The 15,229-nt window shown below is 42.3% G+C and overlaps 1 pseudogene across 1 annotated transcript; it reads left to right on the plus strand.

Moving 5' to 3' along the window:
• The first annotated feature begins 246 nt into the window (after positions 1–246).
• On the plus strand, positions 247–5,473 carry LOC308164488 (heat shock 70 kDa protein 12A-like; annotated as a pseudogene). Its single transcript has 4 exons — positions 247–528; positions 657–881; positions 3,829–4,000; positions 4,447–5,473. The product of its transcript is annotated as a heat shock 70 kDa protein 12A-like (transcript).
• The last annotated feature ends 9,756 nt before the right edge of the window (positions 5,474–15,229 follow it).

Consider the following 15,229-nt stretch of genomic DNA (forward strand, 5'->3'; position numbering starts at 1 on the left):
TAAGTCAGTCTGTTTCTTTCCTTTTTAGCTATACCTCTAGCTGACACCCACTTTGGTGGGTGGGCTTCTCAGGGATTCAAAATGAAAGCAGATACTTCAGCTATGAATACAACCACGATTTTCAAATTGTACCATTACAAGCAGCTGGGGACTGGTACTGTCTTGTAGTCTTGTTTAGTTGTTACAGTCTACCTACTGTAGAATTATAATTTCTCTAACTCAAACCTGCTAGCCTTTGGTTATGCAATGGGTGATTCATTTATTGTAGCAATTGACTTTGGCACTGCATATAGTGGATACTCCTTTTGTGTGTTGACAAAAGGTTCGGAACCAAAACCCAGGGTACCGCGCTGGGGACAGGAGCATGGCTACAACACCCCGAAGACTCCTACCTGCATTTTGTTTGATGAAAATGAAGAATTCCCAAAATTTGGTTATGATGCTAAAATGGCATACACAAAAATGAAAGGACCAGATGCGAAGACAAATTATCTCTTTGAAAACTTCAAAATGGAACTTTACGGCAAAGTAGGCCTATTAATAAATTATCTTCATGATTATCTTCTATTCACTAGAATATACTAGTAGCATATACTATATAGGCCTATACTTATTTTCTTTCTTTTAAAAAACATATCGTTTTCATTATTTTACAGGCTTTGAATAATGATATTATGATAGCTGCAAAGAATGGTAAATCGATGAGCGCCATGAAGGTGATCACAGAGAGTCTGCGGTATCTCAAGGACCATGCACTGAAAACAATCGCAGAACACACGTCCGGAAGACAGTTCCTGGCCTCTGATTTCTCCTGGGTTCTGACTGTTCCAGCCATATGGGACGGTGCAGCCAAGCAGTTCATGAGAGAAGCAGCAGCAGAGGTGAGATTGGACAGTTACATGCAAGGCACGTTTTCAAAACATCCTAATTTAATCATCTGACGGTACAGAATTAACACATTTTGTTGAAATGCAATTTACCTTTTCAGTTTGTCATTTAAAATTCAACACAAGCCTACTTCCAGGACCTCCAGTTTTGTGTTACAGCACAAGCCAGTACAACTGCATGGCAGCACCTCGAGATAGGCATAATGGCGGGCTGCACCATCTCTCCACTGGCGTTTACCATGGCAATGGAGCTCATTATTCGAGCATCCCGATGGGTCGTTGGAGGGGAACGGTTGAAGAGCGGGCTGCGTCTTCCTCCAATCAGGGCGTACATGGATGACATGACGACAATAACAACAACAAACGCATGCACCAAACGCCTGCTGGATAAACTCCAGGGAAACATCAAATGGGCACGAATGGAGATTAAACCCAGCAAGTCCCGCAGTATCTCCATTGTCAAAGGCAAGCTCGCCAATGAGAGGTTCCACGTCAACAACGAGCCAATACCAACAGTTCTGGAGAAGCCTATCAAAAGCCTTGGCCGCTGGTATAGCGCAGAACTCAAAGACTCGAAGCAGGTGGAACAACTCAGGCAGGATACAATCAGTGGCCTCAAGCAGATCAACAACACTGCTCTCCCTGGGAAGCTGAAGCTGTGGTGCTTTCAGTTTGGGCTGCTGCCCCGTCTCATGTGGCCAATTTCCATCTACGAGGTCACACTATCCCATGCCAACCGGCTGGAGAGACTGGTGAATGCACAAGTGAGGAAGTGGCTTGGACTGCCGAGAGGCCTTAGCAGCATAGGCCTGTATGGCAACGGAGCCCTCTCCCTACCAATCTCAAGCCTGGTGGAGGAGTACAAATGTGCCAAATCAAGGCTGGAAATGACTCTCACAGAATCCCGGGATCCATTCGTCAGAGGTGCTGCTCCGATCCTAGCAACGGGGAGGAAATGGAAGCCATCTGCAGCAGTTGCGGTGGCAAAGACCGCCCTCAGACACCGGGATATAGTGGGGCATGTCCAACATGGCAGAGGGGGCCTTGGTTTGGAAACAACAACACCCACATGGCAAAAGGCTACTCCAACCGAACGGCGGAAGATGATGGTTGAGGAGGTGCGCCACCAGGAGGAAGCAGACAGGTGCGCCAAGGCAGTCTCCCAAGCCCAGCAAGGCCGCTGGATGAAGTGGGAGAGCGTGGAGAGGAGGAAAATCACATGGAACGAGCTGTGGAGCATGGAGTCTAATAGGCTAAGTTTCATCATCAGAGCCACATATGATGTCCTGCCCTCTCCTACCAACCTACATCTCTGGTATGGAGAGGACCCAGCCTGTCTCCAGTGTGCAGCCCCAGCAAGCCTCAAACACATCTTGGTGGGTTGCAAGACCAGTCTAACTCAAGGAAGATACACCTGGCGCCACAACCAAGTGCTAAAGTGCTTGGCTGCCGAACTTGAGCACAAGAGGGTAACCACCAACGCCATGCCTCTAAATGCCCAGACTACCTTTCCACGGAAAACAATCCGGGAAGGGGAGAAACAGCGGACCAAGCCATCACCTCCAGACTCAGGCCCACTGAACGCAGCCCGGGATTGGGAAATGCGGGTAGACCTCAGCCAGAGGCTCACCTTCCCACCCGAAATTGCAGCGACCAACCTGCGCCCAGACCTAGTCCTCTGGTCCAAGTCCTGCCGGCGTGTCTTCATCGTAGAACTGACGGTCCCATGGGAGGAGGCCATCGATGAGGCATTCGAACGGAAGAGGCTGCGGTATGCCAACTTAGCAGTCGAAGCAGAGGGGCGGGGCTGGAACGTGAAGGTGTGGCCAGTGGAGTTGGGCTGCAGAGGCTTTGTAGCCAGCTCCACCACAAGGCTCCTGAGGGCAGTAGGGATCAGAGGACAGGCCCAACGGAAGGCAATTAAAGAACTGTCCACTGCAGCAGAACGGAGCAGTCACTGGCTGTGGCTGAAACGTAGGGACCCAACATGGGCTCCCAAATGACCACGTGGTGCCACCGTGCGACACACACCCAGGCCTGATCAGCCTGTGGTGGGCCAACCTCGGCAGAGGGTGTCTTGTGATAAATGGCCGAAACACCCAATGAGGTCGGGGACCACAACTGAAGATGTGTCGTACTGGTGGCACCACGTGATCATTGCCAAATTCCACTCCACCCAAGAGGACATCTCCAACTCCACTCAGTCAATTGTTGTGCTAATTATTTAGGGATTTTAACATCTAGTCCTATTAAGAATCCCAACACAAAATTATAGTTTCAATCGAATTGCCCTTAGTTTATTTTATGTTTTTTTGTAAATGCCATAATGCATTTAGCTGATTATATGTTTAAAGTGTTTTAAGTTGAGTATAGATTTGGCTATTTGAACTAAATTCATTTATATAATAACACAAATATAAAGTATTCGTTCAGAGCCAAATAATAAATGTGTATATATCAATTATATTCATATTATATTGTATTATCTATTGCATGCTTGGGAAATCATTTTTCACTGGTCTTCTCTGTGTACCACATGTACAAAAGAAGAGATTTGGTGAGGCTGCATTCTCATTTTATGCACCCAGATTGTGGAATGCACTGCCAGTTTACATTAGCGATGCAACCTCAGCACATATGTTCAAGTCAAGACTAAAAACCCATCTTTTTAATATTGCGTTTAAATTACTAAATAATAAAATGATGATTAGCCTATATAATGATTAAAACACTTTGAGCTGCAACGTTTGCAGGAAAAGCGCTATACAAATAAAGTTATTATTATTATTATTATTATTATTATTATTATTATTATTAAGGCAAATTCCCCATTCAAGGCAAAAATGTGTTCTATTATCTTTGATTGTATTGTTGAGAGGTTTCATAAACAGTCCATATTTCCGACACATTAAAGTATTATGTTTTACTATCTAATTTCTAGGCTGGTCTTGTGACGGAGACAAACTCCGACAAGTTGATTATAGCCTTGGAGCCAGAGGCAGCTTCAGTCTGGTGTAAGCAGCTTCCATCTGATGGCTTCATAGCAGACGAGATAAACCAGAACACACTGGAGCAAAAACCTGGGACACAGTACATCGTTGTAGACTGCGGAGGTATGGTAATTTAAGTATTTATTATGACAGCCATGACTTGGTATTGTGACAAAACAAAATCGTGTCTACCTTGATATGAATTGCCACAGTAACTATTACTGTTACTATTGTTTTGTGTTGCGCTGTTCAGCCTTAAGACTGCCTTAATTAGTGGCATTTGTCATTCAATCTCTATAAATATGGACATTTCAGTTTGGGGTCCTGCTTCAATTTAAATACTATTATCCTTATTAATTCATACGAACTATATATACTGTACATAGCCTACGTCAGCAATTTAGCAAAGCGGCGACAATCAGGATTTAGTGATTTGTTCGTAGATAAACTGATATACATGCTTCAGTTCAGGTAAATGATTAAAAATGCCTATCATTAGAGGAGAAGACTATCTTACTGTTGTTGTTGTTGTTGTACTGTATTATAGGTCTAATATTGTGCTTCCCCAGGTGGAACTATCGACATCACTGTACATGAGATGCTGCCAGGTGGAGAACTGAAGGAGCTCACCAGGGCCTCTGGAAATGACATGGGAGGAGAAACTGTGGATAAGAAGTTCAAACTTTTCCTCAGAGAAATATTCTCTGATGGTCTTTGGGATGAGTATGAGAGAGAGTATCCTAGCGAGATGCAAACGATAATGTATGAATTCTCTGTACTTAAGCGTACAGATGATGCCTTTTTAACTTGGCAACATTAGCTCAGAAAAGGCAAGACATTGAAAGCTTCTTCAAGAAGGTCAATGGAGCATCCTGGGATGAAGGGTCAATCAAAATCACAAGTAAGAAACTGTGTTCCTTCTTTGAGGAGAGCCTTAGAGGAATAACTAATAGTCTTAAGGAAATCCTGAAAAAAGATTTCAAGATTGAATTCATTGTCTTAGTGGGAGGTTATGCCTCAAGTAAGATCCTGCAGAGTCACATTAAGAAGAAGTTTGGAAATCATCAGCGCAAAGTGCTCTGCCCTCTTGATCCCCAGGAGGTCATTGTCAAGGGAGCTGTCCTTTTTGGGGTAAACCCTAAGGTGATGTCAGCACGAGTAAGTGGCCTGACTTATGGGATTGCTGTTTCTGCCATCTTTGATGAATCCGCGCACAAACCTGCAAAGAAGTTCACAAATGAAGACGGAGAGTGGTGTAATGACATATTTGAGAAACTGGTTTATATGGATCAGTCAGTGGGTTGTGATGAAGTCAGGGAGCACAGCTTCTCTCCCATAAAAACAGATCAGACAGGAATGACCTTCACCTTTTACAGCACAGATAGACGCAATCCTAAATCTATCAAGTATGTAGATGAGTGGGGAATAGAACAGATTGGCTCCTTCACTGTTCCGATGCCTGACATCCTTGGGGGCAAGGCCCGCAAAGTCAGGTTAGAAATCAAGTTTGGCTCCACAGAAATGAAAGCCACAGCCACTGACATAACTTCAAATAAAACTGAGAATATCAAACTTGACTTCATGAGAAAATCATAATGTCAAAATTCACATTATGTTTCTAAATTGACAATCTTTCCTTTCCACGAGACTTAATCTACTGAAACACCTTAATGTAGGTACATTCAGTGAGACAACATCATTAGATTTTTGCTTATTATCGTATTGTTTCATGCAGTATAATGTTATTGCACTATAATGTTATACATTTAGATTTGTTAATTGATTTAATTTACTTACTCCTATATTTCCGATCTTTTAACACAATACATTGCACCTAGATCACTTAGATCGTCTGACCAACGGCTTTTAATTGTCCCACGGTCTAGGCTCAAAACAAAGGGTGGCCGAGCTTTTACTGTTGTAGCTCCAACATTATGGAATCGCCTCCCCCTCACTGTCAGTTTAGCTGGGTCTGTACCACTTTTTTTAAAAAACATTTAAAAACCCAATTATTTTATATAAGTTGTTTTCTCGTTTTACTTCTTGATATCTGTATTGATTTGATCATTTTATCATTTGTTTCATTGCTTTTGTGAAGTGCTTGTTTACATTTTATGAATTATACAAATATATTTTATTTGTTGCCTGTTTACTTGCTGTGTTATGCTGTATACTACCAAATGTACTGTGAAGCACTTTGTGACTGCTGTCTTGATAAGTGCTATACAAATAAATAAAAGTAAAGTAAAGCAAAGTACTCTTAATACAGTAAATGTTGTACATAAACATACCAATGTGTTCTTTCCACAGCAAATAACCCACTGTGACACAGTGAAACTTCCCTTTTCCCTTTTCATGTAAATTATTGTGTCATATATTTTTCAATTGTGCTGTGATGTTGATATTAATTAAACAACATGCATTGTAAATCATTCAGGGTAATAAGATTCTAATCATAAAAATGTTTTGTATTTGACTGTAGTTGGAGTATGAAGTTGCCTGTGATGAAAATATACAATAAACTGACACATACCATGCTCATAGTCTTTCTGTTTCAGTCACCTGACAACACCCAGGGAATCCATCTCTTATGCTAACCCACATGGTATTCACTTACATCAATAGACCAAAAACAAAAAGCAACCATCCCCATAGCATTCACAGTACAGTAACCTAAAACATCTCAAAGGATATAGTTGGGATAGAAGTTGGATTAGTGTTTTTAGCATGTGTTTTAAGCATCCAGTGTATAGTTCCCAAAGAACAGTTAAACATTTTTTTTATATCAATCAAACTTCAGAGAAATGCTTTGTCCTGAATTTGGCAGTACAATATGACTCTAAAGTGAGGTTTGCACCCAATCATCTCTGACAATGGTAAGGGTTTGCTGTAAGGTGTGGACACAGGTGCGGTGCAGAGGAAGAAGCAGGCGGTAGGCAGCGAATGCAAAATAAAAAATATCTTTACTGAGAAAAGGACAAGGGCAGAAATACAAAATATGGACTAACACGAAAACAAAGAAACTGTAAGATCAAGGTCTCAATACTTGCGTTAGGAACAGACTATCTTGACATGGAACACGTCACATGACAAGATACACAGAGCAGACTGAGCAGGGAGTGCAGAGGAGTGAGGGCATCAGTAACACAGGAGAGCAAACACACAGGTGCCCTACATTACATTAGTCCATAATGAGCTGAGACACACAGGTGCCCTACATTAGTCCATAATGAGCTGAGAGTGGAGGGGCTCCATGGGTCGGCCGGATGGAAACACCTGGTTAAACTCACCTCCAAATCAGCCTTCAAGAACTCACACATGGACACTTTTAACGACACGTGCAATTGCTTCTAAACTAGGACCTGTCCCCTGCTCGCCTGTTGTTGATTGTTTGTTGGTCTGATTTGTCCTTGGCTTGTAACTGTTCTTGTTCTCTGCTCTGTTTTGTTTGTCATGTTTAATGTGTTGTAACGTTTTCGTATTTCTTTTATCCCCTACCCTCCACCCATGCCAGGTCGGCATGGTAAATAAGAATCTGTTCTTAATGGTCTTACCTGGTTAAATATAGGTTAAATAAAAACATATAAAATAAAACCTTGGGTATATAAGAGCAGAATAAAACAACACTATAAAGCCTCTGTAAAACATAATTCATAGTCTAACCTAATAGTCCTTCCTGAGAGAAGCCCTGGGGGTGGTGAGACAATGTGTGATTTCCCTCAAACTTTTCTCTGAAAAACGACTCCATGGTTAAGTAAACGGCTGGAGTATGCCAGCAATGTTCCAGAGAAACTGGTCTTTCTGGATCAGACTACATCCAGCAGCACATTCATGACATTCATGACTTTGTCACCTACTTCGAAAACAAGGTTGGTGACATTAGCAGCAACTTTCCCCCTCCTCCTACCAACGCTGCTAACACCCCTTCCAGACTCTCTGCTCGACACTCGGTCCCTGGCTTATCATTTCCCCCCCCCCTTTCCCTGATGAGATTCTCACACTGATCCCATCCAAGCGGGCAACCACCTGCCCTCTCGATCCCATCCCCTCCCCTCTTCTCCATTTCCTCCGACATCCTTCCTTACCATACCACCGTAATCAACTCCTCCTCAACTTGACGATGACCTGAATGGAGACTACTGACACTGTACATACTTTGTGTTTTGTCCCCCGCCCCCACCTGTGGTGTATGTCCCCACCTGTCCTACCCGCTGTACATACCTTATGTTTTGTTGTATTGTTCTTCCCATGTTGGATGTATGTTTATCTTGTAGATAGTACTAGTTATTTGTCTGTATTATCTTGTAGATAGTACTAGTTTTTTGTCTGTCTTACATGTAACGATGAATTGAGTATCAAGGACTCCAATTGAAATAAGCCAGTGGCTTTCTTGGGTTTTTATCCTGTTAGTTGACCGTGTATGTAATATGTACTTTCATGTACCTTCTTCTGCAAATCTTCTAATAAAGTTCTCAATCAATCAATCAATCAATCAATCCTTATACACAGGATCTGTCCCGGCTGCCTTCAAAATAGCCAGAGTCAAGCCTGTCCTCAAGAAACACACCCTTGACCTGTCCTCTGTCCACAACTACAGACCAGTATCCCTTTCTCTCCTTCCCTTCCAAAACCCTTCAACGTGCTGCATCCAAGCAACTGATTATCTCCGGAAGATGGAACATCTGGACACCAACCAATCCAGCTTCAAGGCTTGGCATTGCACTGAGACTGCTCTCCTTGCTGTCACTGAGGCCCTCCACTCTGCTCAAGCTTCCTCCCTCTCCTCTGTTCTCATTCTCCGGGACCTGTCCGCTGCCTTCGACACAGTCAACCACCAGATCCTTCTCTCCATCCTCTCAGAACTGGGAACTCTGGCACTGCACTCTCCTGGTTTGCTTCCCACCTGGTGGGTCGCTCCTACCAGGTGACTTGGAGAGAATCGTTGTCTTCTTCATGAACCCTCACCACTGGGGTCCCTCAGGGCTCTGTCCTAGGGCCCCTACTGTTCTCCCTCTATACCAGCGACTGGCAGAGACTATGTCTCCTAAGATTTCTACTTCCCCCCTTGTACTGTATCTCCTGTGTCCATTTCTTTCTTTTTTTAAATAAAAAAGTATTACTTCTTCTATCCCAATGACTGCCAATGGCCCCTGGCCTGAACTAGATTACTCTTTCTGCTACGACTGATGAATTGATGGTTCACTTGCTTAGCCAAATGTATCGATTGTAAGTCGCTTTGGAATAAGGCGTCTGCTAAATGCCAAAAATGTAATGTAAATGTAATTCATCTTCCTCATCAGAGACATCTACAATGTTGAGATATATCAAAGACTTGGAATACGTTCAAATCAGAATTTTCCACTGCAAAGATGAGGATGCTTTTTCTCTACAGCATTCTGTACAGATACCTTAATGCCAATCCTCCACACAACTATGTGTCTTATCAGTAAATTACATTCCTATTTTGAGCAGTGATGATAGTATCTCACAGATCACTAACTGGTACTTAGATTGTGGCATTGACACGACTTCCTTTAGCGAAAACGTCTTGAAGTGCAGTGTGAAAATACTTTATTGTGTGTGCCCTGATGGCCAGTATATTGCATAAACTAGAAAATGTGTTAGTCAGGGAGACACTGTTACGGTGGTGTCAGAGGGGAAGAGGACAACAATGTTGAGGTGCATGCCCAAGGTGTGGAACTTTATAAATAGGTAGAAATATAGCTGGCAACTTTGTACAGGTATTTACAAAACAATAAGCAGGACGATGACAGGACACTGAACATAAAGTGAAATGAGAGCTCTCTGTGGAGGGTCAGCACTAAGGTATCTGTACAGAATGCTGTAGAAAAAAAATTCTTGGGTCACTTGAATAGAATATTACAACAAATGCATCATGTGGTGTATAACAAAACAAACTATTACATCAATTTGGCCCGTTCTACACAACTTTATTATGTCTTGAAAGTAAAACAAGCAGAACAATCTTTAATCGCAAAATTCATCTAAAACCCATTGCAGACTAGATGTGTTGCTAGTTCTGTTGTATAAAAGTGTCTGCTAAATTGTAAAAGATCTTGCTCATATTGGTGGCAGCAGAATGTTTGGAGTGTGTCATAACTGTCCTTGTGCTTGTTATACATTATCATAACTGTAAATATCAGGTTCAATTGTAACCCTCGGGTCAAGCAATTGGTGATATACGTATATAAGATATACCTGTGGGAGAGAGGTTCTCCCTTTTCACTCATCTCTTTCAGCGCTGTGCCATGCTGTCTGTGCCAGGGCTGTAGACTATTCCATTCTCTTCATCAATGATGAAAGTGGACACATCTGTAATACAGAACATGTTCAAATGAAACCACCTTCAAGCACAAAGCTCTTTTAGACGCCAACTATAGTATTCTTCAGATGAACAGAGGTGTCTTACAAAAAGGTGGCGACGGCACTGGATGAAGCTCTTTCATCATCTTGTCCAGTTTTTTCTTCATGCGTGTGTCATTTTCGGGGGTCAGCACGGGGTAGTCTTTTGGCTGCATAAAACAGTGTTGTGTTTGGAATATAATCAAACTTATAAAGACAAGCTTTGACTTTTGACTTCGCACAACCATGTAGTTTTTTTTTTTGCCAAACACACAACTAGTTGACAATGATTCCACCTTTATCACCAGTGTCTAATGTCTTTTCATAGGCCTAAAGACTACTTCTGTATTACCCGGCAGGATTCGACATTAACAGTTGCCCGATTGCCCGGGGCAAGTAAAAAATGTGTGTGGAACTTTATAAATAGGTAGAAATATAGCTGGCAACTTTGTACAGGTATTTACAAAACAATAAGCAGGACGATGACAGGACACTGAACATAAACTGAAATGAGAGCTCTCTGTGGAGGGTCAGCACTAAGTACAGAATGCTGTAGAAAAAAAACCATCCTCATCCATCCAGAAAGACCAGTTTCTCTGGAACATTGCTGGCATACTCCAACCGTTAACTTAAGTGTGACATGTTTAATTTCTTCTTTCTATCACCTACAGATGTGCTTCACTTTATAACATTCCATCTATCCTGATGTTAATAAAGTTGTGTTTCACTGAATTGCCAATAAGTAGGCCAAATATTCAAATTCTAAAGATAAATATTTTCCAGTCTTTGCATCACTGAGATACCGTACTTAACAAGGTAGTCATTCCAAACCTATGTGCCACTGTGTAAGAAATATAAAATCACATCTTAGGACACTTGAATAGAATATTACAACAAATGCATGTGATGTATAACAAACAAAAAAAACAATTACATCAATTTGGCCCGTTCTACAGAACTTTATTATGTCTTGAAAGTAAAACAAGCAGAACAATCTTTAATCGCAAAATTAATCTAAAACCCATTGCAGACTATAGATGTGTGATTAAAAGTGCCTGTAACATGACGTCATTCACAATGGTGGGATTAACTGGCCTGATGCTTTGTTTCTAATAATACATATAAAGGCCAATGCACACGGCGTGCGATTTTGTCGCACACTTCGGTGGTGTGAATTGAGAATTGAATGTTGTCGTGCGACAAAATCGCACGCCGTGTGCATTGGCCTTAAGATTAAATCCATTCATGGGGCATGCTCTCTCTCATCCGTCCGTCCTGTCAATCTCAGAAATGCCCTAAAAACATAGTTTAGATTAAATCCATTCATTAATTCAACTGAAGATACTGCAGGGTGATGTGTTTATAATGATAGTAATTCACATCATTTTCATTGTGATGAGGTAGGACATTTGGACTTTCCTGGTGATCTAAAGCTTTACTGGCTTCTGTTCAACTGCATTTTGAGAGGTGTGGGATCTGTGTTGACAATGCTCTCTGTTTGGCAGGATCACAACAAGGCAATTCCTTGTTTCTGTTGGACTCCCAGGAGGTCTCCTTCACACTTTTTTTCTCTTGGCAGGGGCCAACATAGGCCCTGTGGTTTCACTCTTGCCCCTCTTTCTCTTCCCAGGGCTGGGTTCAAAGAGGATCTGAACCTTAGTCTTTGAGGGCAAGTTGAGCAAAAGAGGCCTTTGTGGGTTGTTAACTGGAGAAAAGTAGTCCTCAACAGTGATGCCGGTAACGCGATACTAAGTATCGCGATACTCTAATCTGATTACTTTTCCCAGTAACGAGTATTCTATCGCGATACTATTTCCAAATCAGTAATCTGATTAAAGTTACTTATTCGAGTGACTGTGCGTTACTATTGCGTTACTACCTCATAACTTAGGCTAAATGCAGTATTTCTTTGTAATGTTCGATAGTAAACAAACATTTATTGCTTTTCTCGCGTCTTGGGGAGTGACGTCAGTGATCACGTTTTCAACACGAGGTGCAGCAGAATCGCTCACGTGTATCACCACGCTGATTGCACAGTGTAAACAGAAGCGTATAATGGAGCGAGAACAGAGATATGCGTTAAATAGCTGGAAATATAGGGATTATTTTGAGTTTGTGTCAGCAAAGGATGACAAGAACATAAATGTTCGTTGTACACTCTGTGCTGGAAAGAAAATATTGTCCTGTGGTAAAACCACAACATCAAATTTAAAGAAACATTTGGAATCTCTGCACAGCACAGTCAAGCTCGCGGAGAAAGTCCCAGAGACCGCGGCCTCGACTTCTGCGGGAGGTCCCACACCGCTCAAGCAACAAAAGCTGGACTTCAGTAGGCCTACAAAATCACAACCTGTAAGTGTGGGAGAGTTGAATAAATTGGTCGGGCGGTATGTTGTAGAGGAAATGCTGCCCATAAACACAGTTGACTCGCCCTCTTTCCGTGCCATCATTAACAAGATCCCCACTACTACCAATGCCGAGCTACCTCACAGAACATATTTTTCTTCGTACTTGGAGAAGGAGTATGCAGAGATGGAAAAACATCTGAAGGCTGCGCTGAACGAGGTCGACTATGTGTCAACTACAGCGGACATTTGGACAGCTAACAATAGGAGCTATATGGGAGTAACGCTCCACTGGATTAGTAGATCCACATTAGACCGCAACAAGGCTGCATTGGCGTGTAGGAGAATCCGCGGTAGACACACGTATGATGTTATTGGTGCAGAAATCGAAAACATTCACTCTTCATATGGACTAATCAACAAAGTAGTAGCAACAGTGACAGATAATGGATCTAACTTTGTCAAGGCATTTCAAGTCTATCAGCCTGCTATCACAGAGTCCGATGATGAGACGGTGGAGGAGGCCACGGATGATGTCACTTTTTTAGATGTGTCAGAAATCCTATCAGCTGAGGATGATAGTGATGGCCAGCTGATTCTTCCCCCGCACCAAAGGTGTGCTTCACATACCCTCAACCTTATTTCTACAAGTGATGTGGAGAAGTACATCACTTCCAAACCAGAGAGCAAGGCTGTGTATAGGAGCAGCACAGCAAAATGCACAGCTCTCTGGACGAAAGCAAGCCGATCTACCGTTGCGTCAGAAACGGTGGAGGAGGTTAACAAAAGAAAGCTCCTGGTACCGACATCCACAAGGTGGAATTCCTTTTACGAAGCCATAAAGAGAATCGCAGAAATCCCCATGAATGAGCTGACTACTCTGTGCAACAAGCTGGGAGTGAAGTGCTTCAAAGACCAGGAGTACCAGTACCTGCATGAGTACTGTACCGTCATGAAGCCTCTAACTATAGCACTGGATATCCTACAAGGTGACTGTCCGTATGGGACTTTACTGCCCACACTTGAAGTCCTGATGCAGAAGACCCTTGCTGTGAAAGACACCCGATCCAAGATGACTGCAGGCCTTCCAGATGCCATAGTGCAGGTATGCTATGTTGTTCCATCTTAAAGATAAATAAATACATTTTCATTGCACTATTCATGAACATGGAGCAGAGTCACACCATACTGCAGTATGTAGGTTGTCAGTTGCACAAACTAATTGCATACATAATTAGTAAATAAAGGTATAAATAATAGACCTTATAGGCTACAACTAGATAATAATAAACATATCAAATTATATCTTTCAGGCTATCCAGACTCGTTTTGCCAGTGTGCTGGACAACAAAGATGCCCTTCTCGCAGCTGCTAGTTGTCCAAAATTCAAACTCCGATGGCTGAGAGATGAAGGTAGGAGGGAGCAAGTAAAGGAGCTTCTCACAGCAGAATGTCGCAAAACTGCTCCTGCAGCACAGAGCCCTGCCAGTGTACCCACCACGACTGCCAACCAAGGCGAGATGGACTTTTTTGCTTTTGAGGCGGAGCCAGAGGAGACCTACTCGGCAGAAAAGGAAGTCATGGACTACTTGAGGTCAGGGCATGAGCTTCAGATTCTGAATCAGTATCCAAACATTAAGAACATTTTCTTGAAGTATAACACTCCAACCCCATCTAGCGCTCCTGTAGAGCGGCTCTTTAGTCTGGGAGGTTTGGTGCTCACGCCTAGAAGGAACAGACTTTCTGACAAGAGGTTTGAGAAGCTTCTGTTAATGAGATACAACCACTGGTTTACTCGCCCCTTTCCACTGTTTCACTCATAGTGTGTTCATGGCCTCCATAGCGTGTTCATGGCCTCCATAGCGTGTTCATGGCCTCCATAGCGTGTTCATGGCCTCCTTCCAGTCTTGACAGCTGAGTTCACTCTTCATTGATAAACTCAGACTCACCCAGTTTAGGATTAGGATTATATTAGGATCATATCTGAATGGTCAGGGTAGGTTTTAGGTTTTGTGAAACCACTCCTTGCTAGTTACTGTGTTAAATAAAGATTATATTTATTTTATTGTTTAAAAACAAGTATTTATGTTGGGTGAGGCAAAGAAAGACTCTTTATTTTGTTGTTTTAAGTTATTGTTTAAAGTTTAATTATGTAATTTAAGTTACTGTTAAAATAAAGTGAGTTTTGGCAAAACCAGTTTTCATTTTTATGTTGCGGGGGGGGGGGGGGGGTCGGGTGCCTAGGCAGCTGCCAATAGTAACTAAAAAAGTAACTAGTAATCTAACTTAGTTACTTTTTAAATCAAGTAATCAGTAAAGTAACTAGATTACTTTTTAAAGGAGTAATCAGTAATCAGTAATCAGAATACTTTTTCAAAGTAACTGTGGCAACACTGGTCCTCAAACACTCCATCATCTTCATTGGGACAGGAAGAAGCATTCACTGAGCTCCTTGAGAGAGCAAAGGACCGTGCGGACAGAGATGCAGAAATACTACAAGCATCTTTATTTGTGGTTGATTTTGATTTACTTTCTATGGGGGACTGCACTGTATGTTTTTTGTTGACTGATGGTAATCCTTTTGAGAGAGCAAAGGACCGTGCGGACAGAGATGCAGAAATACTACAAGCATCTTTATTTGTGG

This window comes from Nansenia antarctica, assembly GCF_963989245.1.
Source record: "Nansenia antarctica genome assembly, chromosome: 8".
Taxonomy (NCBI): Eukaryota; Metazoa; Chordata; class Actinopteri; order Argentiniformes; family Microstomatidae; genus Nansenia; species Nansenia antarctica.